General features: G+C 40.4%; 1 long non-coding RNA gene across 1 annotated transcript in view; it reads left to right on the top strand.

The window, feature by feature from the left end:
- LOC142828956 (uncharacterized) overlaps positions 1-25,562 on the top strand; it is a 49,679-nt gene extending 24,117 nt beyond the window's left edge. The window contains exon 3 of the long non-coding RNA XR_012903141.1: positions 25,219-25,562. This is a non-coding gene — a long non-coding RNA (uncharacterized LOC142828956). The remainder of the gene's footprint in view (positions 1-25,218) is intronic.
- The last annotated feature ends 1,922 nt before the right edge of the window (positions 25,563-27,484 follow it).

The following is a 27,484-nucleotide window of genomic DNA, read 5'->3' as shown; positions in this document are numbered from 1 at the left end:
ATGCTACGTGTTACCGTAAAGTTTATCTTAACCCAGAGCTTTCTTGTAATGTCATATGTCTCTTATAACAAATCAAATCCAGATGAAATAGTAAAGTATAAGGAAAATCTTGTGTTCTATTTTTATAGAAACATAATACACATACAATGATACTATGCTTATTCATTCTGTTTATTGGTTTGAATGTAATTTTTAATGTGTACATAAAAAAGGTTTTCAAGTTTAATTGCAGTGTCAACCCCATCATGCTCATCTTTATCTCTGACCACTTTTACTTCCAAGCTACACTCTAGCATTTTCATAAAATATCCTCACATAATAAAGCATCCAAACAACTTTTTCACGTCATCTTCAATAAATTCAGAGTATGCAACAGTTTGCACACTCTTCTGCACACGTTTTATTACTCCTTTTTCATTGTACAAGGCTGAAATGAATCATGCCATAAATATCTCTTGCACTCATGAGCCTGATATACTATTTTCTTCTAAGTTACTCTTTTTGCTCATAACTTAAAGATCTGGCAAAAAAGTTTCATGCTTTGTTGTCTCGCTTTAACAAAATTTCAAAATGTTAGCAAAAATCTTATCCCAGAACTGACATTTTAAATCATAATGTGTTGTTTTCAGATAATTTGAGAATGGGCATGTGTACAATACAAATATAAGTTAGATCCAGAGGTGGTATAAATCAGCATTGAAGTCAATGGAGCTATTCCTACTATTATTCACTGTAATTCTTGTTCACAAAATGGGATTTTGGAAGCCTGGCTAGGCAACTGTACTTTTTGCACCTGTAACTTTCAGAGATTCATAATTGAAGATGTACTTGATGCCAGCTACCTTATTTGTGAGTGCAGATACTTAAAGGCACAGATGATACAAAATGTGTCAGTACTTAAGCCTGAGCCAAAGCCCATTGAAAGACATATAATCTATTAACTATAATCCTTTGGTGCACACAAAATTGAAGGCAGGTAAATGGATATTGGGTTAAGACCCACCTCAGTGTCAGGCACCTTAACTTACTGTAGCTATACAATCCAAAATGATCTTCTTCTATATTACCAGCCCTGACATTTCTATGTTTCTCATCACAATACAATGACTGAGAACTCATTGGAACATCTCTAATCAGATGGTAAATGTGGTTCAGAGATACAAAAAGTAATAGCAGACTTATAACCAGACTGTTCTTTTGACATATTCTTTCTTTGAATGTTTGTCAGTAATTTTATTGTATTATTATGGATAGATTCTAGACATGGTCTGTTGCAGAGTATGATTTCATCCTGATTCAGTTTAGGCTTAGGTTTAAAGTGTAAGTCTGAGAAAAAAGCATTGCTGGGATTTGGTTCAGTTGCATAGCATTAACATTTTGCAGGCTGTTCTCCTGAGATTTTGACCCCAAATGGCAGAATGTGAGACAAATTGATATGTAAGGTTTCTGTCATATTGAATATCAGAAATCTTGTTAGATTGCTGGGGGGTTTTCTTAAGAATTCTGCCTTCTTGGGCCAAAACCTCATAACAAGAATGTTCTTGAGGGATCTCATCTGTATAATATCAAAAATCCTAGCCACAAAAATAGACCCCTTTTGAGTTTGGATCTGGTCCACAAGGGAATTATTTAAATTCAGATATTCCAATCTGAAGTTCCCCCAGCCCTTGACATTTGAAAGGGGTGTTGATTAGAAGTTAAGATTATAGGTTCTTTTTCAAACTGATATTCAGTGATATTTTGTTCTTGTGATTGGTACTTGGCTTGCACAAGTTACTCCTTTTGACTGAAATGATTTGTAGCAGAATAATTTTAACATAACACCTGTGTTCTATAGTGCTTAACACTGCACAGTAGGCAAAAGCAAATTAAATGTATTTATTATTAGCTGCAGTGGGAAGATAGAGATCAGTAACTTTTGTTCATCTGGTGTTATAACTCAAGAATAAAGAGTATAGGTGTAGCCGTGTCAGTTCCAAGATATTAGAGAGATCAGGTCAGTAATGTCTTTTATTATTGGACCAGTTTCTGAGGTAAGAGAAACAAGCTTTCATGCTACACAGAGCTCTTCTTCAGGTCTCTGTATGGCTAAAACACTTGCCTCTCTTACCCATAGAAGTTGGTTCAATAAAAGATACTGCCTCACCCTGCTTGTCTCACAAGAACAAGGAGACATTGAAGGAAATGAAATGTAACAAATTCAAAATACATAAAAGCAATTAATTTTTTACATGATACATAGTTAGACAAAGGGAACTCATTGCCACAAGATATCATTAGCCAAGTGCATAATGGATTTTAAAAAGGATTATACATTCTTATCCAGAGTTACTGTTACCCTAAATAAGAGCTTTGGAAGGGATATAAATCATCAAGATTCAGGGACTAGCCATTCGCTAAATATTTGGGGTTCGATCAGGAGGAAACTTCTTCATGAGGCAAGTTATCCCATAACTGCTAACTACTTATTACAGAGTTTCTTTCTTTGAATCCGCTCTTGGATTGGATCCACATTGGTCTAATCCATTATGCTATTTCCTGTGTTCCTGCATAGTAAACAAGCGAGCCCCAGAAAGCTTACAATCTGAAGACAATAGCTGTTCTTCTTACTTAACTAGAAGGCATAGATGAACACCAAACTTCCATATCAAAGTTACTCAACCAGTGGTCAATGATGAGTTTTAATATTTTAAGCTATGGAAACATATTTATAATGTTGAACAGAATGTTTTTGAGTTATGGAATTTGTATTTTGGTATGATAAATATTGTATACACTCATACACTCATGATCACTATAATATAATATCTTATATATATATATATATATATATATATATATATATATATATATATATATATATATATATATATATATATATATAAGCCAGATAGAAGACAAAAGATAAACAGAAGAAGAAGTCAAATATTGGTAAGAAAAGAGATCATATAAAAAGAAAATGGTTGTATTATATGAAAATAAAGCACCTCAAGATTCTCACATACAAGGTGCTATGTAAGAGCAAATCATTATTATTATTATTTTGTAACATTTCAATTAAGTCAATAAAGTCTAAAAGCAGTTTCTAAATGTGATTGTATGAGACTATGGATAGAATCTCTCCCAGGTAGCATGAATTTCAGTGTATTGCTGTGTTATTAAAAGCAACCAACAGTGTGAACCTGCTGTATTATTAACATGTTACATTAGTCTTAATGGTTAATTGAGTATTCATATTCATATTGTGGTCTCTTTTCCTAAAAGAGAGTAACAACTTTCTAAATGCTTTTAAGACTTCCAGGAATAAAATGAAGTACTTGATGGAAACTGTATTTAAAATTATGAATATAATATATTTCTATGTTGTATGAATACCCTTACCAGTTTCAGCTGAGAAAGAAATTATGTAAACAATGGTATTTGGGCATATAGATCATCTATATCTAAGTACACAGTTATATGTATCCTTTTCTTTCAGTCTGGAATGTGGTATATGAGCTGCAGGCCAACAGACTTGCCAGGCACCCTGGCAAAGAGTGGGAGGGCAGATCCACACTCTGGGAAGAGGCAGGGCTTTGGCTGGAAGGGGATGGATTGGGGCAGCCAGCAGTCAGGGCCAGTCAGAGCGCACTATGCCATGACCCCCCCGCATTCCCAGGCAGCCCTCTGAGCTGTCCAGAGTGCACCTTGTGGGACTTTAACAGCCATTTAAAGGGCTTAGGACCATGGCCACCACTGTTGTTGCCTTAGTGGTGCCTTAGCCAGAAGCCCCTGGGCCCTTTGAAGGGCTGGATCTGGGGGGCAACTGTTAGTGGACCTGTATACATGAGACAGCATGAAGTATCCTTTAATTCTCTTCGATTTTCTTTAATCAAACTATGATTGGGATGAACTTCAACTGTGCTGAGCTGACCCAAGCCAAGATCATTCCATGTAAGAATTTTGGGGAGCACGGAGGAGGGAAGGGAACACTGTGTAAAGGGTCTCTGTACCGGTTTAAATTATTTTACCATGAGAGTCTGGTGCACAAGAGGATGGGGCTGCTGCTCCATCTTGTATAGCTTCAGTGGTCCCAATACCCCACTCAGCTGGCAATCAGAGATGTGGCTACTGTTTTAACACAAAGCAATAGCAGTTGCATGGGAAGTGTGCAAACTACCTCATACTCTGGCATTGAGTTTGGACTAAATTTTCTTTGTCCAGTTTCTCACATGTCAAACACGTGGGCTAGAATGGATGTCAACTTTAATTCATTTCTAATCTCTCCAAAATCTTGTTCTTTCTGATACCAGTCATTAATTTTACATCCCTATGAGCTGCATGCTTAGTACAGATCACTGTGTCCTTTCATATTTCTGCTTTTGCCTTCGGAATACACTATAAATTGTATTTATCCAGAAAATATAGATGAAGGACCTCCTTGAAACACTAACAACTGTCACTGATTTTTTAGACAACTATTTTATTGTAGATTTAATATTTGAGCTAAAGAAAAATAGTTGGAAACCCCCTCTTCTGAATAAATAGTGTAAGTACAAGAAATCATTGATGAAATGAAAAAAACCCCTCTTTTTCACACACTGTCTCTTGCCAGTTTTTACAGCTTCCCTTATATTTCTGATATTTTGTAATTTACGTTGGGTATGCACAATTTTAAATTTCATACATGTGAGGAAAAAAATCAAAGAATAGTTATTTGACCAGCTTATCATGCTTCTCTGTTTGATTATGTTGGTTTCAGGACACCACAGGTGGAGGATACTGAATTATAGCAAATAAAAGAATAAATCATGATGAAGCTACCTGAGGGTTTGGCTAGATTTCCTGTGCAAACTGTGATTAACTGAATACCTGCTCTGGAATGTTGGTTTGGCAAGAGGTTAAATGCACATGAATGAATCTGTCTGCATACTTAGACACTGCAGTTAAATTTGTGTGCTATTGTCTAAGTTGTTGAATATAATTTTACTATGTTTGCATGTTATACTTTGTAGGCTCCTCCACATGGGAGGATAAACATGCGAGCAGTTTACATCAGGAGTCTTATTAGGTCCTAGGCTAAGTTATAAAGGGTATAAAAATGGTTTAGACACCTTTGTTGCTCCCCTGCTCATTTGTGCTGTATATAAACTTGTAGCAATGAGGTATAGAGCAGTGTTTCTCAAAGTGGTCCATGGATCCACTCTGAGAAACCTGCTAACTAGCTACTCCATTTTACTTATTTACTGGCTCTGAACCATGGAGCCTTGCAACTCCCATTGGCTTTGGTTTGCCATTTGCAGCGAAGGGGAGCTGTGAGAAGCAGCGGCCCAGCCCACGCCACTTCCCACAGCTCCCCTTGGCTGCAAATGGCAAACCGGATCCAATGGGAGTTGGTAAATAAATAAACCAGTGTGGCCAGTTAGAAGGTTTCTCAGAGTGGATCTGCATAGACCACTTTGAGAAACAATGGGATAGAGTGAACCAAACCATGACTCATCTATTCTTTTGAAGAGTTTTTGGGCCAAATCTTGTTGGTTTCACTCAAGCAAACTCCTTTTGACATCAAAGGAGTATTTAACTGCTAATGACCAACTGTTCTTTCCCATCTCTATTGATTCTTCCTTTTCTGATTCTCTAGTCTTTTACTTCCCTCTGCCCTTTCTCGTCTTTCCATCTTCCACCAATCAAGGTACTAGAGAAATCTAAGACAGAAGAGCCCAGTCCATCAGGCAGCCCATGAATAATTGCACATTTTCAGCAGAAACACCACCCCTGTGCGTTATTGCAATTGCTTTTATTTTTAATGGGGAAGATTGCTTTATTTAAATGTTTAGTTATTCTAGGCTCTCCAGCTGAAGGCCCATTTTGTGACTCACCCTTAGAAATTTCAATATAGATGCACACCAGTAAAACGAAAATCTAGCACTTGCATAAGACACAGAGGTGGAAAGGGCCAGTTTGTTTTGCTTCTTTTTGTTCTGTGAAAAAGATTCCCCACCCCCTTCTCTTCATCTGAATTGGCAAGATTGACATAAAAGAGTACATCAAGAGCTGAACTCTCCTACTGAACACAAATGCAGTGAATTTCTGTATATCTTTAAATGTTTTATATGTCCTAGTCATATATAATTTATTATGTTGTGAAGCTGAGCCCTCCTTTGAATGAAAATTTTACTGTCAGAGCCTGGGGTACTTTAGTTTGATGATTTAAAACTCCCAATACACTCATAGCAAATAGCACTTTTTATTACAGCATGTTTGTCCAAGAGGTCACACAGTGGGATTTTTTTCCACCATAGAATTATTTCTGATGGCAAGACGTCTTCCATCTTAATTCACCTAACACTGAAAGCAGTAGCCATCACAGTCTTAACCAGCTTGTTACAGATTGGACCGAAAATGCTCCAATGAAAGTGTAGAAGCTTTACCTTTTCTTATGCAAACATCATTGCATGCAGATTACACAGGCTGTTAAATGCTGTACACTCATTTATATTTCTTTGGTTTCAAGTTTTCCATTTATAGTTTTTCTCCAGTATATCATTTCCTCTGAGATGATGTTGAATTTAAGCTGCCTTGTGATGATGCTAAATTCATTTCTGAGATGAGTAAAAGTGACTAAAATTATGTGCATGTTTCCTGTGAAATATTGTATACTGAGCAGATCCTAGATTAAAAGACAAGCTTGACTTTAAAAGTAATGTGATTAATTTCCTCAACCAAAAGCAGTTAGATGGTTTTTATGCTTCTGCTGGTTCTGCATAGGTGCCCTATTACATCCATGTACATTCTCCATCCCCTTGTGGTTAGCCCCTGCTGAGCCTATTAAGTTGGTATCAAGTCAACTTGTCCCTTAGTGATAGTACACAAACTCTTAGAAAGCTGGAGAATTCTGCATCTGTCCTTTTACCTGTCACTTCAGCCTCTTTTTACTGATGTTAAAAGAAATCTTTACTGTCAGTCATATAACCAATTCACTTTGTTCACAGGCAGTGACAACCTTGTTGTGTTTCTCCCACCACAGAACTGACTTCTGTGAATTAGCATTCTCAAAATTTAGACTAGCTCATTAGTCTGAATAAATTTGAAAGCTGCTGTTCGGGTTTTTAAAAATGTAGCCTGGCTTTACTTGGATATAATTTAGGCATCTTTAGAAAAATAAATTAAAATCTGTTTCTAAGTATGCACTTTGTGATTTTAGAGCCAAAGCATGTTTTTGTGGCTTTATTTCAGCTTTTAAAAAACAACATACCACACACAAATACAAAAACAAAACAAAAAAACCCATCTTCTTCAGCCTCATATCTCTGTTAATAATTTTTAGTTTGAAATAAATGAAAGACAGGCAACTACTCTTGAAAAGCAAACAGAAGTCAATAAAGCTAAACTCAATCATATTTCTGGTTGGCTCTGTCCAAAACATCATCTTGTTGCTAAATTGCCACTGAAAATTTAGTCTATCATCTCCCAGTTCTAGTTATTTATACCCCTCCCCATTCTATACAAGTAACTATCATATGGTCATTCTGATGTAATAAAGAATAAAAGAGATGCTCGGGAATGAACAAATTAACCAATTTATAAGGATTTCTTCCTACCTCTTACGATCAAAATTCAGCTAGTATGGCCTCTTAATACTCTAGTTTCAGAATGTAATCTAAGCCCTTGATGAAGGCACAAAGATATGTTTCTCTTATTGCATCATATTGTACAATTAATCAGCTCCAATGTGTATTGTTGTTTTTTATCTTGTGAAAATCAGGCATTGGATGTGTAACGAGATGAATCTAGTTTGTCTAGGCATGCTAACTCCTGTAGTCTTAAACTGTCTACAGTAATATGCAAACATACAGTGGTGAAAAATTCAATGCAAAGCAAAAGAATTTCCTTTTCATGCACTGTTGTTATCCTTGCTCCTTATAGTAACTCTACACACTCTCCTCAAGGACAATTCTATGGAACAGACAGCGGAAGGGTATCAAGATGTCTGAATGAATTGTGCCTGTTTTCCAGGGTAATATTACCTAGGAGACACTCTACAAACAACAATAATACATACAAACAATTATTTGTATTAATATAGCAACTCTGATATGAGTATTTCAGTATTTTACAGCTATCAATGAACAAAGTAGTAGAGGTGACTATGTGGAGAATAAATAGTGGCACAGAGGGGAGGGCTTCATTCTGATCTTATCTAGTTTTACCCTGATACAACTCCATTGACTCCTATAGCATTTCTACTGGTTTACCGTGGTGTAAGTGGGATTAGATTTCTAGTTCAGAGAAGTTAAGTAACTTGGTTGAGGTGATAAGAGAGTAAGATGCAAAGTAGAGAACAGTGACTTGCAGGGTTCTGACTAATAGTGCTAATAAGAATTTCTGTAACACTAGCACTAAAATGAAAATATGCAGTGAAGTATCTTTGATTAAAACCCCAAGGTAATGGAAATATTAATATAATTGGAGGAGAAAGAATAGAAGTGGTAAAGTAATGTGGTAGTTCTCTAGGTTAAGACATATTAGCCACATCCATAAACCCAATATTTCCCTTTTGCCTTCTCTGTTCCTTTTAAATTTCATATATATGTCATGTTTTGATAGTGTTGCCCCTTCCTCCAAAATTATGTCTCATTCTGACACCAGCATTTCACTGCCAGGCATACCAGGTGTGCAGGGCCTTGAGGCTGGTTTTAGGAGAGGAGAAATCAGTAACTGGGAGACTAAGAATATATACATGGTTTACTTACACACATACACTGGTCTTGGAACGGAGGTGGTCAAAAACAGAATGGAAGGCAATGCTGTCTTTTAGGAATGCCAGTCCATCACCAATGCCTGGGGTACCAGGAATTGACTTTAATCAGAGATCAAGGCACAAGACAAATGCACCCATTACTCAGACAGCTTCCTCTGCATGCACATCACAGCTAACAATAATGCAGAGAACTCATCTTTTCCAAGATTCAACATTTGCTTACATGGTAAGAAAATAACTTGGAAGCTTATGGGTAACATCTCCACCAGGGAGTGTCTGCTATAACAATATTTATGTAGATCAGAAGTATTTCCATCTAAAATATTGTGTGGGAAAAGTTATTCATAGATAAGGTTCTATACTATTTGACATACACAGAAATCATTGAAATCCTAAGAGTTTCATTTATGCACTGTCTGATTAGTTGTAAATGTGCAACTTTACATGAGTTTATATTCATGTTTGTCTCCTACAAAAAAAATTCTTTGACTTCTGCCCCCCATGTTGTGCCCTGCCCACAATTCCCTACTCAATCTGCCTTTTTCTCCCTTCTATACACATAAACTGCTCCCACAGATTGATACACATCTTCCTGCTCTTACCATCTCTCAAACATTTTCTTTTCACTCTCAATCCCTATCCTTGGATCAAACCAGGATGTACTTGGTCCAGAACTAAGTGGGGACAAAAAAGCGATAGCAGCAGCTAGGCAGGATTGATTTCTCTAGCTAGACCACTTTTCTCTTCAATAACCCCACAGTACATGTGCTGGGGGATCTGTATATGTGGGGAGAGATGTTATTGAACTGCAAGGCCAGCTCTGTGCTACCATTGACTTCTGTGTGGCTGAATCTCACAATATATAATGTTTTACTTAAAGCTCCAGCACCTTAAGTCAACTGATTACATTAGAATCACTTCTGTGTTTTCTTATCTTTTCTAAAATATATTATTTCTAGCCCTGGTGGGAGATAAACTTAACATTGTGACACAAGGTCATCTTTTAGCCTCATAAAGAAATAACAAGCACCCAAAATGTATTTCATTTTTAAAACCAATGTCAGGATTTCAAGGGCCCTAACTTGTTTTTTAAATGTTTGGATTTGGTGATACTTATTCCTCAGTGGCAGGGGAATCCCAGCTGGCCTCTCAGGGGAGGATCTGACCCTCCCATGCACGCCATCTGCTTCTCCCTCCCTCACACTCTCTCTCTGTATTTTGGCTCTCTCCCATTAATTTTTCCTTGGCCTCTCTGCTTTCTCTCTCCCTCCCCCCCCCCCCCCCCCCCGGTTGTACTTGCATTTAATTTTCCATTTGTCCCCCAATTTAATTTTTTCCATATTTTCCTTATCTCTTTTTTGTGCCTGATTTCTCTGCTTTCTGCCCTCCCCCCAACCAATTCATGTAAAGATCTTTCTGAGGGAACTAGAGCAGAGTTAGCCAATTTCCCCTCTATAACCCTGGTGATTGCTACAAAGGAAAGATAAGTGTCACTGACTTCAATGAATTCACACTGATTTATATCAACTAGGATCTTGCAAAGCACTTGGACAAGCCTTTTCTCCAGGGCTATGTCTAGACTGCAGGCTTCTTTAGGAAGAAGCTTTTCTAGAAGAGAGCTTCTGAAAAACTTCTTCCAAAAGAAAGAGTCCACACTGCCAAAGCGCATCGAAAAAGCAATCTGCTTTTTCCAAAGATAGCATCCACACTGGATGGATGCTATCTCATATTTAAGCTGTGATTACTATGGATGGAGTGGCCACCAGGGCACCTGTGCTTTTCCTCTTTCCTCTTTTTTCGAAAAAAGCTCCCTCTTCCCTGTCCACACACGCCTTTTTCCGAAAGAACTCTTTGGCTGTGTCTACACTGTCACTCTTTTCCGTAAAAGGGATGCTAATGAGACACTTCGGAATTGCAAATGCCGCGTGGGATTTAAATATCCCCCGCGGCATTTGCATGAACATGGCTGCCGCTTTTTTCCGGCTCAGGGCTTTGCCGGCGAAAAGCGCCAGTCTAGATGGGATCTTGCAGAAAATAAGCTCTTTTCCAGAAGATCCCTTATTCCTACTTGAAAGATATCCCCCGCGGCATTTGCAATTCCGACTGGTCTCATTAGCATCCCTTTTCCGGAAAGGGGTGCCAATGTAGACACAGCCTTTCAGGAAAAAGGCTTCTTCCTTGTAGAAAGATGTTTACCAATGTCAGAAAAACCCCTTTGTTCTTTCTTTTTTCTCTTCGAAAGAACGTGATTGCAGTGTGGATGTAAGTGAAGTTTTTTTGGAAAAACGTCCCTTTTTCAGAAAAAAATCTGTAGTATAGACATAGCCCAGGGCAGTTCAAGCACAAGAAGACTGATCCTCTGCACACTCCTAATCACTTCAAATGTGCTCCCTTACATCACTTTCCCCACCAATCTGCAACTCAGCTCATGCCTCTGTGCAATAAAAAAGTGTTGCTAAGGTCTTTGTTGTCTGATCCGGTCATGTGACATGAGCTAAGGGTACAAGAGGTTAAACGCCATCACATGACACTGTCAATCACCCAGTGATTCCTGCTAAACTCTGCTTGGTTTGATCCCCTACACTTGCGTCATATTGCCAATCTGCTATTGAGCTTGTTCCTTATCTGTCAGGCAACTTTCTAGGTTGCCCCACCTATTCCTCACTCCCCATGGCTAATTATAGGTATCAAATGAACAGCAAAGCAGAATTTACATGATCTGTTCTGTTAATCCTAGGTCTGATCCTGAAATAATTACTTATCAGGGTGGGTATTACACAGAGATATACACACACAAATTCCCATCCACTTTCATGGAATACCTTGTGTGAGTCAGATATGTAGGGTAGAGCTCCTGGTTTACTTTGCTCTTCAGCTCACTTTTGGAACTAAGCAGTGTAGTAATTAAAAGCATCAGCAGGTATAAAACCGCCACCTCTTCCCACACTAGGAAAAAATGAAAAGAACTCTAGCACATTAACAAAAATTAGTAAGAAGTTACAAAATGTATTTGTTTAGGCAATAAGAATGGGTGGTTTTAATTATTCCACTATTAACTAACTCAGGACACATCAGAGCATGATTGACAAACTATTTATTCATACCATAAAAGCCTATATTTTGGGGCAGTTTGTATTGATGCCTACAAGTCAGAAGGCAATGTTCTGTCATGCTCAGATACTTCTATGTCTCCTATTACCACAGTTTCTGAGCACCTCACAATCGTTAACATATTTATGTTTATAATGCCCTGTAAGGCATTAATGAGCTATTATCTCTATTTTTATAATGGAGCACTGAGGTAGAGAGAAGATAAGCTCCGGATCCTCAAAGATATTGAGACTCCTAAATTCTGTTGACATCCATGGAAAGTTAGGCACCTAAATACCTTTGAGAATGTGGGCCTATGTCAGTTTCCTAAGGTCCCCTAAGGAGTTTGTGACAGAATAGAACATTGAAATGAGGTTTGCCAAGTCCCAGACTTGTGATTTCGCCACTGGACTAACCTTCCTCTTTGAGTCCAAGTGACTTATTATTAGTATACAGACAATATTAGGTGAGGCCTGACACTGTGAAGGCTAGATCCTCAATGGTATTTAGGGACCTAATTTCAAAACAGTCATTGGGGCCAAAAATGAGGAATAAAGACCTGTGATTCAGCTCCCCAGGAGGCTGTGTGGAAGATCATAGCTCAAGCCACTGTTGCAATGACTTATTTTACAAAGTAGAACAGATTCTTCAGGAGAGATTCACCCAGAGTCCAGTCATTAGGGCACAAAATCCTGCTGCATAACAGGCAGAGTGGGGGTTCAAACCTGGTCTCCTACATCCTAGCCAAATGCTCTAAGCACTGGGGAAAGTTTATAAAGGAACACCAGCACCATTTCCTCCTCCTCCTCTCTCTCTCTCTTTTTATTTTCTAATTTATTTTAGGTACCTTGATATCAAGGGCTCCCCAGCTCTACAAAGCTGAGCTCCACTGGGTAACAGTAATTGTTGCACAATTAGGTTTCATATCATTATAGAGAACAACCCAGGGGGACAAAGTGACAAACATTAAAAGGGCAGATTTTGAAAGTATGTGGAAAATGGTGAACAGCAGGCTGAAGGGCAAAGTAAAAAACTTTTTAAACCACAGACTCATCCTGGAGGCTATTCAAGAACATTGTGTTAGAGGCACAGATGGTTCGTGTATCCACGAGCACAAAAACAAAGTAAAATGGTGAGAATAAAACTATGGTTAAGCAGGCTTCATTGAGGCTAAATAGGCATTCTTTAAAGATAGAAATGCAGATAGAACACCTTAGATCAAATCATAACCTATGCCAGGAAAACTCCAGTTGTCAATTCAAAGGCTTAGGAGGGATGTGGTCAGATACTAAGGCAATGAAAGCCTGTAAGTAGATATTATAGGTATTATTGTAACACTAACAGGCAGAACTGAACCTGGGCCCTCTGGAGCTTAGTGCACAACTTAGATGATGACATAGAAAGTACACTTATTACGTTTGATGATGATACCAAGTTAGAAGGGGTTGCAAGTGCTTTGGAGAAAAGGTCAGTTGAAAATGATCTGGACAAACGAGAGAAATGATCTGAGATAAATAGGATGAAGTTTAATAAGGACAAATTCAAAGTGTTCCACTTAGGAAGAAACAATCAGTTTCACACATACGGAACTAAAAGTGACTGTCTAGAAAGGAGTACTGCAGAAAGGGATCTAGGGATTATAGTGAACCACAAGCTAAATATGTCAGCAGCATGACACTGTTGCACACAAAACCCCTCAAAAAACCATGATTCTGGGATGGATTAACAGGAATGTTATGAGCAAGACAAGAGAAGTCATTCTTCTGTTCTACTCTGCGCTGATTAGGCCTCAGTTGGACTACTGTGTTCAGTTCTGGACACCACATTTCAAGAAAGATGTGAAGAAATTGGAGACGGTCCAGAGAAGAGCAACAAAAATGATTAAAGGTCTAGAAAACATGAGATATGAGGGAAGACTAAAGGAATTGGGCTTGGTTAGTGTAGAAAAGAGAAAACTGAGAGGGGAATGATAGCAGTTTGCAAATATCTAAAAGTGTTACAAGGAGGAGGGAGAAAAATTGTTCTCCTTGGCCTCTAATCATAGAACAAGAAGCAATGGGCTTAAATTGCATCAAGAGAGGAAAAAGGTTGCACATTAGGAAAAAACTTCCTAACTGTCAAGGTAGTTAAACACTGGAATAAATTACCAGTTGTAGAATCTCTATCACCGGAGATATTTAAGAGCAAGATGGATATATATCTATCAGAGATGATCAAGATGGTACTTGTTTCTGCTGTGAGGGCAGGGGACTGGACTTGATAATCTCTTGAGGTTTCTTCCAGTTCTAGTATTCTATGATTCTATGAGTCTCTACTGCATGAGATAAAAGCCATCTTGCTTTCAGCTACGGCTGTATAGCAGATTAATACTTTCTCTCTGTAAATGGCGCCTCTAGATGGGACAGTAAACTACATTCAGAAGGTTTGTGAATTACAATATGTCACTCAAAAGCTTGTACCCTGGGTGGCCATCTTGAAATTGCTGATTTCCCACTCCTGTTTTGAAAAAAAAAATCTGGTATCCAGTCAAGATGAAGAAACAGGTGATTTAGGTGCCCAATCACACACCATAACAACATAATAGAAAATAGTTGAAGGCATAGGGACAGATTCTGCCCTGAGTTAGAGTAATTTTGTGCTACCAAACTGTCTTTAAAGCTGTCCCAAAAGGATGACTCAGGATTATGCTGAAATAGATAATCAGTCTACACCAGTGATGCGCAACCTTTTTTCAACCATAACCCCCATATACTCATGTTGTGAGCCTCAAGATAATTTGAGCAATACGGTGCAGTGCTTAGATCCAGGTGGCCAAGGACTGGGCCCTGCAATGTGGCGCAACGCTTAGATCCAGGCTGCCAGGGGCTGGGCCCGACCATTGGTGGCTCCACAGTGTGGCACAGCACTTAGATCCAGCCATCCAGGCACTGGGCCCGGCCATTGGTGGCCCCCTAGAAAGTCATCTGCAACCCCCACAGGTTGCATGCCACTGGTCTACACCAGTCTCTGCCATCAATTCCACCATATAGAATTGTTTTAAGGGAGCAGGAGTTTCTGGTATTAGAGGAAACCAGGACACAAGTGCCTTGCACTCTGAAATTATTCCCTAGTATAATGCCCCCTCAGGAGTTATTATAAGCTGGTAGAATTTAAAGGAACCCTGAGTCTCCTGTACTTTATGTGAGGATGAATGGACTTCCAGGCAGCCTCAAGACTGTGGGAGGATCCACCCGATGTGTAACGGATGTGGGTTACAGAGGCACCCTCTCTCTCTCTGCTCTCCTCTCTTCCCCTCCCCTCCCCATCTTGATGGGACAGAACACCATATCCAGCAGGCAGGTGGGTTACAATAGTATGTGCTGTAATAAAGATACCAATAAGTAACAAAGGTAGAGATTTCAAGTGCTACTTAAATGAAATTGACTGCTGTAGTGCCTGCTGCAGAGCCCATACCTTGAAATGGAAACTACAGTGAAGGACATGTGAGCCAGATTGGTATAATTTTTGTTGGTGCCCAGAATGGGTCCAGGCAGAACTGTCTGGTCCATTGGCCAGACCATGACAACCACAATAGGCCCTAATTTTTAGGGGACCTGGCACTTCAGGGGAACACTGGGATCAGGGTGGCCTGAGGGATGAATGAGGGCCTGGCACCAGCAGCAGCCACCCACTCTGCTGGCTCCTGATGTCACTTGGGAGAGGGAAGGCAGGGCAACGGCAAAGCAGAGGCAGGAGGAGGCAGAGCAGGGATTTGGGGGAAGAGGTAGAGTGTGGGCAGGGCAGAGTGGAACAGGGCAGGGCAGGCTGAGTGGCCTAGGGTCAGATCACTTGCTGCTGCCAGTGCCAGACCCTTTGGTAACCTCCCAGGCCACCTTGAATCCCATGGCCCTATGAAACACAGGAATCCACAAAAGAGCTCTGAAAATATTAGGCCAAACATTGGAGGTGGAACGAGGCTCACTTTCCTGAATATTGGTGGAGCACGGGCACCATGCGCCTATTAACTTGCCGCCTGTGGTGAAGGAGGCTTATTGATAGTTCAGATGGTCACCCCAAACTGCAGAGATTTATTTAAGCTCCCTGAACCTGATGGTTCTGCATGATTGGGATGAAAATCTCATGAGTATCAGATACCTGGTAATTTGCACTGCAGTCAGGGCAGATGATATCAGAAGAAAGCCTTTCTCACTGATTTTCAGTACTTGATATGTTTCTGGTCCTGGCTGGAACCAAGAAGTCAAGAGGTGTCTGAAAGAAAAAAATGGTTTAAAAAATGTCACCCTTATATTTTCACAAATGGAAGCATCCCAACCTCATCTGTACAGAAATCTCTGCCAGGAGGTGATGGGGACTAAAGCATCTTGTAACACTCTTCTAAAAGGAGACCTGCTGAGAAGGAGATGGCTCGTCACAGAACAGATACTGAAGGAAAGTGGGGGCAGAGCAGCTCTAGTGACACAACTTCGAAGATTAATGGAAGAAAATGTATCGTGGGATGGGAAGTGGAGGGATTCTGTAAGATAGAGGGAGCTACGGTCTGCTGAAGATGCAAAATGGGCACTCAAAAAAGTTTTTACTAATATGGGCATGCTTTGGACAAACACTTGACATTCCAGACTTCATATACTCTTGTGTACTTTATAATCATCATATCCACAGGGGGGAAAAATCTTCCAGAACCTCTTAAAATCTTCAATGTGAAGGACTTTAACTATGACCTCTACTAAGAAGAGAAATGGGGTGGACTTTCAGCATCACCACCAAAAAGAAATTCTACATTTTCAGTGTATAACATTGATTTTTTTTTCCTGGCAAAAAAAGGAGACACTGCCTGGCACTAATAAGCCATGGCACATGCATGCACATGCAGTGTTATACATGACTACTACTCTCCTACGACTTTATAAGAACCTTAGATGCTTCAGTTTGATTAACACACTGAAAAGACATATACGTTACCTGCAGAAAGGAAGGCTATGAGGATTTGTTAAAATTTATAAAAGGAAGACACTGTGAAAGGATTATTTCAGTTACAGTAACTAATACATTCTATTAATGTAACAAGGACAACTACAACAAAAATTAAGCCTCTTGAGGAATTAGAACAATTGTGCTTGATTCTCTTTGAATATGTATAGTTATGTATATGAACATATGTGAATAATATATATTTATAGAAACATATTCATGAACACTCATGTACATATGGATACACACACACATAGAAATATATCATCCCAGTAGAATGTGTTATATAGAGGGCCACTGCACATCTTTATTTAAAATACGTAGGATGCCAAGACAGAAAAGTACAGAAAAAGATATACATATTGTTTTTGAAGCTGAAGCATGAATATGGTTGTAATTTTAATGTTTCTTGCTGGAAAAAGGTCATCTTTGGCGAGGTCGGGTTTTTCTTAAGGTCATTTCACATTGAGATATCTGCCTGCTTTTGACATTTCATCTAGAAGAGGCACAACTATTCTGACACATGAAATGGGTTCTTTACAAACCCAATGGCTATTTCTATCAACATCTGTTATTGTTACACAAAAGGGGAATATGCATTGATTGCAAACAAGGCTTCACATTTTTTGTGGAGAAAAATATATATATATATATTACTTAAAGGGACAGCAATGTCCATCTGAAGTAGCAGCAAAAGAAAACACTGAACCATGAAAGACTGAAAAAATAACCCCAGAGATGTTTTTTTTTCTTACAAATAGAGAAAAAGAGAGAGAAAAATTAAATGGCTTTTGGTAAATTGTAACACTCCCCCCTAAAAAGCACCAGTTATTTACTAATAATTTCTGTGATGTTTGAATGTGAAATACCCCTCTCTTTAGTAGATTTAATCTGTTAATCTGCACAGCACCAGAATTTTGCTTTTCTCTTGATTTCCAAATCGTTAATTTTCACCTTGGCCAGCACTGGGTAGTTCTTGTAAATATTCAGCTGAATATTTGATAGTTTGAATTTTCTATCTGAGCTTTGTAACTGGTCACATGGCATTATTTCTGTTTGCTGATTAGATGATCTATTCTTTGTAACTACTGCTTTCTCCCCAAATGAATTTTGTTTTGTCAGGAAACAGATTTTGTTTTCTGATTGCATTCATCTTGGCTATGACCCAAATCTGCTGTTTGTGAATGTTTGTAGGAATATACCAGTGTTCGGGAGCAATGACTAATAAAGGATATGAACAGGCTAAATTGAAACCTAATTTATTAATCAGGCAAACTTTAAATGAACAGGGTTTTTTGCCCTAACTACCTTGATTAGCCCACTTTCTCCAGGAGAACTGATAAACTCCGTGACTGGAGTCACAATGCTTCCAACTATGCTTAACATGTCATATAAAAGTTTTCTGCAAAATGAGGATGGATGTATGATAGACATCCACAGGGAACTACAGGTGCTGTTATTCTGGACAGGTGCCATATGTCCATAGGGCATTAAAGAGGTTACTATCCAGGTGTACAAGCAGTACTGTTGGAACATGTTCTGTATTTCTTCCAGACTTTGGCCTCAAATAAATGCCTTTAACATCATTTATTAACATGTCACAATGAGATTTATTTAATGCACTGGGATCGAGAGCATGTCAGCTCTGTGGATGACAGTAAAATACTTCATCAGCCTCAGACAGAGCCACGAGAAAACATGACTGCCAGGCTCCCTTGCCCCCCATAGTTTGAAAACAGTTCTTGAATGTTGTCAGCTTATGTACCAGCTGATAACAGTAAAAACACAAGTACTCCAGTGCACTGTAGTGTTGCATTTGATTATAAAATAATGCATGGCATCTCAATGCATTAAAATAGGAGTTTCAAACTCCTGGCCCACTGGCCAGTCCCAGCCAGAGCAATTGTAGCTGGGACTCTCAGCAGACCCAGTGGGGGGATCTGTCTATTTCAAGCCCACAAGTCTTGCCCCTCACCACCATCGCCCCGTCCTCTCCCCCCATGGCATTGCATCCCTGAGCATACTGCTTTGGAAGTTGTCGGGGGGGAGGGGGTGGGGCCTAATGCCTTGTGGTGGCAGTAGTTGTGCTCTCTTGCACTCCCCACAGCAGTAGGAGCTGCAGGGAAGTGGAGTGCAGAAGAGTGAGTGCTTCCCCACAGTGTGTTCTGCTTCCCCTGCGGCTCTTGCCTCCTTTGGAAGTGTGGAGGTGAAGGGTCACAACTGCGGCCACCAGATGGGACTAAGTCCCACACAGTGATTCCCAAAGTTGCATTCTTGGGGGGATAGGGTGCCATGGGGGGGAGCGGGGAGAGAGGATGGGGTGATGGCAGGAAAGGGGTGGAGTTTGTGGGTCAGTAACAGACAGGACCCCATAGACCGCTGGAAGTCCTGGACTGGATTACACAATCATTCTGGCTGGGATTGGCCTATTGGCTAGGAATTTGTAACCCCTGCACTAAAATAATGTGAAGAAAGCATTAAAGCATTGTAACTGTCATACGAAATGTGTGGCCCTCTCTTAAATAGTTCTGTTAAATAATTCTACTGCTGCATAATGGTATAAATGAACAATATTACTGCACTGCAATGGTAAAATAAATATTCTCCCCCATCACCAGTCCGGTAAGATTGCCTGATTGATAAAAATAAGTCCAGTTAAATCAGGGAACTTAATTCTGCTCTGGCTTATTCGAGTCTAAATCAGGAGTAACTCCAGATAAGTGAAAGGTATTCCATGAGTATAAAACAAGGAAATATATGAGGAGAATCAGGCCCTAACAGAAAAGTCAAATCACGGGTTATATTCAATAGCCAGTGCTTGTGACAAATAGCAAGAGTGAGCATTTCAACAGTCAGACTGTATGCAGAGCTGTTGTAGCGGTATCAGTCCTAGAATATTGGAGACAGAAGATGGGTCAGGTAATACCTTTTATTGGACCAACTTCTGATGGTAATAGAGAAAGCAGAATTTGGTCCAATAAAAGACCTTACTCCCTTTCTCTATCTAACAGATTGTGAGGGGCCCTGAAAAGGGGTATGCATGGATCAAGAAGAAGACCTCACCTCTCTCCTCCATAAGGGTATGTCTACACTACAAAGTTAATTCGAACTAACGGACGTTAGTTCGAATTAACTTTCATAGGCGCTACACTAGCGCTCCGCTAGTTCGAACTTAATTCGAACTAGCAGAGCACTTAGTTCGAACTAGGTAAACCTCATTTCACGAGGACTAAGCCTAGTTCGAACTTACTAGTTCGAATTAAGAGCTGTGTAGCCCCTTAATTCGAATTAGTGGGAGGCTAGCCCTCCCCAGCTTTCCCTGGTGGCCACTCTGGGCACCACCAGGGAAACTCGTATGCCCCCCTCCCGGCCCTGGAGCCCTTAAAGGGGCACGGGCTGGCTACGGTGCCCGTGCCAGGTGCAAGCCTGCCAGCACCCAGCCAGCAGACCCTGCACCTGGCACGCCATGAGCCAGCCACCCGATGCCCCCCAGCCCTCCGCCTCTTCCCGGGACCAGGCTGGAGGCTCTCGGGAGCCTGGCCAGGACCGCAAGAGGCGGTCACCCGCCTGGTCTAGTGAAGACATCGTGGACCTCGTCCACGAACTCCGCACTAGGCACAGGAAAGTGGCCGTCTAGGGCAGGAGAGCTGCCAGCCTGGCCACCCAGGAGCAGGTATGCATGAAAATCAAGGTGGTCCACTGAGACCCCCCCGACCCTGAGCCCTGAGCTTAGAATGGCCATACTGGGTCAGCCAAAGGTCCATCTAGTCCAGTAGCCTGTCTGCTGACAGCAGCCAACCCTAGGTACCCTGGAGGGGATGGACCTAAGACAGTGACCAAGCCATTTGTCTCGTGCCATCCATCTCCAGCCTTCCACAAACTTTGGGCAGGGACACCATTTCTACCCCCTGGCTAATACCACTCCATGGACCCAACCTCCATGACTTGATCTAACTTCTCTTTAATCTCTGTTCTAGTTCTAGCCTTCACAGCCTCCTGCAGCAAGGAGTTCCACAGGTTGACTCTTTGCTTTGTGAAGAACAACTTTCTGTTACTAGTTTGAAGCCTGCTACCCATTCCTTTCCTTTGGTGTCCTCTAGTCCTTCTGTTATGGGAACTAATGTAGAACTTTTCTTTATGCACCCTCTCCACACCACTCTTGCTTTTATAGACCTCTATCATATCCCCCCTCCGTCTCCTCTTCTCTAAGCTGAAAAGTCCCAGTCTCTTTAGCCTCTCTTCATATGGGACCTGTTCCAAACCCCTGATCATTTTAGTTGCCCTCCCCTCTCCCAGCCTCTCTCTTCCCCTCTCCCACCTCTTTTTCCCAGTCTCCCCCAGTTTTGTTCAATAAAGAGAGATTCTATTTTTGAACACACGTGTCCTTTATTTTGTACATCAGGAAGGGGGGCTAGGGAAGGGTAAGTGGAAGGAGGTGAGGGAGGAATGGGGTACGCGCCCCCGATGGGGAGGACTGGGCTGGCTCTGCAGGCTTCTCAGGGTGGAAGTTCTCCTGCAGCCCCCCAATTGCCCCCTCCCCCCGGATGGCAGCCTGTGGCAAGTGCAGCCGGGGTGATGGTCGAGTGCTGTGATGTTCCACGTGTGGGCACCTAGGGCACTCCAAGCCAGGACTGCTTTGCAAGCGGGGAACCCTGAGAACTGCCTGTCTGGGGTGGGGGTCGGGTCCCTTTAAGCACAGCCCTCGGCTAACCTGAGACAGTAGCTCCACGCTCTAAGTCCTTATCTGATGCCCTGCCGGCACTGCTTCCGGCCATCCTTAACCTCTGTTCAGGGTCCACTCTGTGTGGACATTCTAGTTCAAATTAGCAAAACGCTAATTCGAACTAGTTTTTAAGTCTAGCTGCGCTAATTTGAATTAGCTTAGTTCAAATTAACTAATTCGAACTAAGTTAGTTCGAATTAGCACTGTAGTGTAGACATACCCTAAGACTGCACAAAGGCCTCCCACAATAAATATCTCCATTCTCCCTGGGGAGCCTGGAACTGAAGTCCTTTGTATTGTAACTAGGAATAGACTGGCTCACAATGTTTTAGATGCTGAAAACATTTTGAACTATCTGATAAACCTGATAGTTTTGTGGGGCTGGGCATAATAATCATGCTTGGCCAGGAAAAAAGAAAGGCCTTTTACTAGGATGGTGTTGTATGTTTCTTGGAAAAGTAAGCAGAAACACACATACTAACTTTGTAGGACGAAGGATGAATTTGTAAGTTCGGCTTTGAGACACACAGAAGGGAAAGTGCTACTCCCTGCTACCATTTCCTTGTTCTCCCACACTGACCACCAAAGACCAGCATTTGTAGACAATGACACTATGTATCTACCTGCAGACATCTGAAGGGGAGGAGTAGGAGTGTGCCTCCTCACGCTAAGGTTATGTCTACAATACAGTGTTATTTTGAAATATCTTATTTCAAAATACTTATTTCGAAATAGCTTATTTCAAAATAATGCATCTACACAGAAAATGCATTTCGAAATAGCATTTTGCTATTTCGAAATAGCACATCCACACTGAGTGGGCTCTGATTTGCATTTAAGGCTGGCTGGAACCAGTTCTGGCAGGGCACCAGGTCAGGACTTACTGTGTGGGGCTGATGCCTGAGGCGATCTGAGGTCTGTGCTTAAAGGGACTCTCCCAGACAGCCAGTTTACAGGTTTCCCTGCTTTCTTGTCTCCCTTGATGAGGGACAGCAAAGCATTTTGTCTCTGCGTGCTCTGATTGCCCTCACTCGGGACACCACAGCACTCTGCAACATGGAGACAGAGCTGCCCCTGGGCACTCTGGTGCTTCTCTTGGATGCGTTACTGAGAGCCTGACTGCACTTTCTGCAGGCTGCCATCTGGGAGGTCCATCGGGGGGCTGTCAGTATCCGCTATTTCAAATTTATTTCAAAATAGCGGTTTGGCTGTGTAGACGCTAGGAAAGTTATTTCGAAATAAGGGCTGTTATTTCAAAATAACTTTGATGTGTTAGACATATCCTAAAATGGATAAGAGCCACAAACTGGGAGGATGTGAAGAGGAAGGGATAGTCTGACTAAGAACATCACTACTTTAGAGAGGGTTGTTGGAGCTGGATAGGTGGAGAATATATCCTACGTAAGAAGGCATTTGGTAGCCTAAAGCAGAGTCACTTGTACTAGGAAGGAGAGTATTTGCAGTTATTTAAATGAAGATATATAGGTGGAGAAGAAAGTGGCTGAGGTCAATGAATTTATATTGAGAAGGGATGTTGTCCATGTCTATACCATAGCATTCTGGTCTACATTGAAAGGCACCTAGATCTGGCAAGAGAAGTCCAAGTAAAAAAGAATAATTTCCTCATTGTTTCCATTGTTCTTTTGTAACCCACACACCTTCTGGGTGTTGTATAGTCTCAATAAGTGGCACTGGGATCATTTACAGAGAGACTGATGAGTTTACACAAAGCCTTAGTTAATACACAGCTGGCTTTTAGCTCATACAGTACAGGTTCATGTCTTAAGCTCCAGAAGTTACAGGTTCAATTCTATCCTCTGATGATCAGTTTCTTACTGAGGTTGCACATTGTCTAATCCTGAATAACTCAACAGCATTCAGTGCCTGCTGAGTCCCACATATAGAACAGGGCCTTCAGAATTGTTATCCCTAGTTTTCAGATGAATTTCAGAACAGCCTTTTTTATGGTTAACTGCAGAAACAACAACTTCTCTTCTAGAGGCTCTAGGGTTGGTGCCTACTACAAGCACTATTGACAAAACATGGGAGAATGGAAGTATTATTATTTCCATTTTTTTAATAGATGGGGAACTAAAACACAGAGAAATTATACTTGTTGCCCAAAATTACACAGGAAGTATGTAACAGAGTTAAAGGATTCATAGTCATAGAGTATAAGGCCAAAAGGAACCACCAGATCATTTGCTCTGAACTTGCCTACCACTGGCCACCAACACCATATATCCCCTACATTCTTGCCTCAGCCATACAGTCCCTGCATTTTACCCCAGCATGGAAATGAGACCAAAATAAATGAGACCCAAGAAGACTAGATTATGTGCCACAAGTAGACAATAGGAAGAATCAAGGTTCACTGGTGCTTGAACCCCCTGCAATGGGACAGAAATAATTACATGCGCAAGGGCAGAATTTTGGGAGGGTGGGGGGGGGGGCAGCAGCCATGTGCTCTAGGACACGGCTTGCTTCTCATCTGGTTTCCCAGATGCTAAGGGAGTTAGGGGAAAGTTCTTGTATGCCTCTCACACCTGGCCAGTGAAGGGAGCTCACCAGCCAGATGTGAGAGGCATGCACAGAATTCAAGTACTTTCCCTTCACTCCTTTAGCATCTGGGGAATGGGATGAAAAGCAAGTCATGTCCCAGGGAGCACAGCTGCTGTCTCCCCCACTCTCCCAATATTCCATCCTTGGCAGTCCACCCGGCCTTGTTTCCATACCTGGGCATCCCTGAAGCTTCAGGGGAAGGACATTAATAAAAAAAACCCTCTTCTGAAAATATGGGGCGGAGGGTGGGAGAGAGAAGAAATTCCTTCCTGACCCTAACCAGTGGCAGAAGGAAACCCTGAAGCATGAGGTTATTTGGAACATAAGATATAAACCACAAAGAGCAATTCCCCACCTTCCCAAGCCAGTCAGTCATACCACTATACTTCTACATTTGCCTTACTCTGTTAAGATGAACTAAATTATTTACTCCCACAAATCCCATGAGAAAGTTGTTCCTGGACCAGTCTACTGAGCTACGGTCCAGTGCTTATTTTGTGGGCCAAACTTTTAGCTAATGAACTTATGGCTCTCAACAACCCTTGAGCCTACTGGTCTGTATAAAATGTGCCCTAAATCACTGATATCCCAATTCATTCAAAACCTAATATTTAGAAATTGTTTTCATTCACTATCATATCAAAGTCGGATGAAGTAGTAATATAAAGTGTCTGTGAGCCCTTTTAGAACTCGGCCAAAATATCTGGGTTTGACCCAAAAACTGTGTGGCTCATCACAAATGCTCAATATTACTTGCTATTTAACAATGTATTTCCTTTATTGCTCAAAAAAGGTAAGGCTTTACATTAGACACTTGTGTAATCTCACAGTTTTGAAGCCATACTGGTATGATAAATACTAAAGGGTCAGGTATGCCTCATTTTTGGCTTCTCTCTATCCCTATATGTTTTCACAACCCCTATGAATATATTAATGAAGCACTTAAGGGCATATAGGTTTTGAATATAATTTTACCTAGACAACATTTTACTAAGCTATCAAAATCCAGCCTCTTTTAGAGAAAACAGAGACTATCTATTACACCTCTTAGGGCTATCACCTCTTCTTCATTAATGTATTCCGGTCGTTGCTCCTACTAATGTATATATATTTTTATCTCTCTCTTTCATTACAGCTATGAGAGTGCACCATAACAAACCACCTCTGGCACCTCATCTTCAATCAAGAGAGGAATGACTATTCTCCAGAGTCCATAGCTCCACATTATTAACATTCTAGCCCTGCGTATCTGCACCTAACCTTACGTTATTTCTTGTTTATGTGAAGGAGCCTTTCCTCTTTCCACTATTTTTCATAAAGCAAAGGGGAAAAAAAGATAAAATCATACTGCTGATTTTTTTCATATGTAGAAAAAAAGGTTTTTTTGTGTTTAGATGTACCAAACAAGGTCATTCATATACTCTGTAGGAAATGGGCCCAATTCCCTTCAAGTGTAAATCAACTGTTTACACCATTTACACCTGGAAATAATTTGGACCTCTATATTTAGCTACATTGTTTAGTTTTATATATATATATATATATATATATATATATATAGAGAGAGAGAGAGAGAGAGAGAGAGAGAGAGAGAGAGAGAGAGAGAGTTATATTATTTACCTAAAAGCACTTCTTCCTGGCCCTATTTTTGCTGCTCTATCCCAATACTATACAGAGTTGGGAGTGCAAGGAAGAATGATGAATCTCTCTCTCTCTCTCACAGCCAGCTACAGACCTAGCATTAATAAAAGCCAATGTAAAATCCCCACCTGTTGTTAAATGGCCATTACCCTTTAATAAAACATTATTCACAGGTCATTGGTAGAGCTGGGTGAAATGTTAGCAAGAAAACCTAAGATTAACCAACAAAACCCTAGACAAACAACATTTGTCTGATTTAGTCTTTTTATCACAAACCTGAAACTCAGGGTGGGTTCATTAAAATATTTGCAAGTTTCCTCCCAACTGCTCCAATGTATGGCTGCTTAGAGCTGTCCTAAGAATTAGGCTGCTGCGCATTCTTTTTAAATCAGTGGCAACTGGCCATGACTTTTTAGTGTGAGCTACTATGTTTACATGCTTTCCAAGTTAGGCAAAACAAGTCTCCTTATCCTTAGTTATCTTTACCTCCCTCTCAGGATACCTGCACCTTTTGCCTAGTGTTGGGTCATGAATTTTCTTAAGCCCTTTTATTTAAAAAAATATGCACTGAGGGGAAAAAACCTCTATTGAAACAAAGTTCAGGGATGAGCTAAAAGTTTCCACATTTTTTTCACAATGAACTCATAATAAAAACGTGTTTTAGTGTTTTGAATAACCTTGTTCACATTCTCAGAAATAAGTTATGATTTCTTCTTAAGATTTTAATGTTTAGGTTAGAGGTTCATCACAAGTCAAGTCCCACCAGCGAGAGGCCCAGAAACATCCTTTTCATGTTGTATATGTTTTCTTTATGGGTGAAAGATAGGAACCTTCATGATAGCTAGGGTGAATTTTATCTGCCGATATGTCTCTGTGGCCAGAGGCTGGCTGATTCATTTCTTTAGTAATAATGGCTTATTTATGGTTACTGAATCATGCAAAAAATGTAATTCTAGTTATTTTTGACATATTGTTTTCCATTCCTGGCATTACTACTGAATTGCATAAACCATGTTAGCAAATCTACATATCCAGGAAACCTGTCTTGTTCTAGCTATAATAAGCAATATTATGCAGTAACTAGTGTTGCACTTGTTCACAGATCTTCTACCAATGAGAACTGGGTCAGTGTGTATTCCAAAAATAAATCAATACTATTTTTATTATATTAATTCAGTTTTGTATTGACTCAGTCAGACGTCAAGTGAAGTATCAAATATGATTCAAGTCTCCAGGGACATTACTCTTCCTGTGAATTTCATCTTTCTAGCTTTTCACCATAAAAAATAACTTTTCTTCTTCTATACCTTCTCACAAGCAGGCAATTTCTTGTTGTGAGGCCTAGATTAAATGTTTAGGTCCAGCTCCCAACACATAAGTACATGCACATGTACATGTACATATACACACACTATAATTAGCCCCCTTGTTGCTACACTTACCAAAAATGTGACTGGACCATAGAGAGTGAATTATTCTTTTACATCTAGAGATTTTCCTTCCAAGTCAGGAGTAAGATATTTTGATAAGGTAATGTGGCTAACCGTGATTCCCCACTGCTTCTTATGCTGTATCTACTTTACTGAGAAAAAATATTTTTTCTGGGGGTGTCAATTTGTTCCATTTCTTTGGCACTAAAGTACAGTGCAGAGGCAGATCTCATAATATCCAGGATTGAGGTTGTGTCTCTGAAAGTTCTGCCTGTTTTCACTCTGGCTACCATAAAAGTTCCTATCTTTAACCCATAAAGAAAACATATA

Source organism: Pelodiscus sinensis, chromosome 4, assembly GCF_049634645.1.
Source record: "Pelodiscus sinensis isolate JC-2024 chromosome 4, ASM4963464v1, whole genome shotgun sequence".
Taxonomy (NCBI): Eukaryota; Metazoa; Chordata; order Testudines; family Trionychidae; genus Pelodiscus; species Pelodiscus sinensis.
The sequence above is the reverse complement of the archived record's forward strand: the minus strand, read 5'-3'. Positions and strand labels throughout refer to the sequence as shown.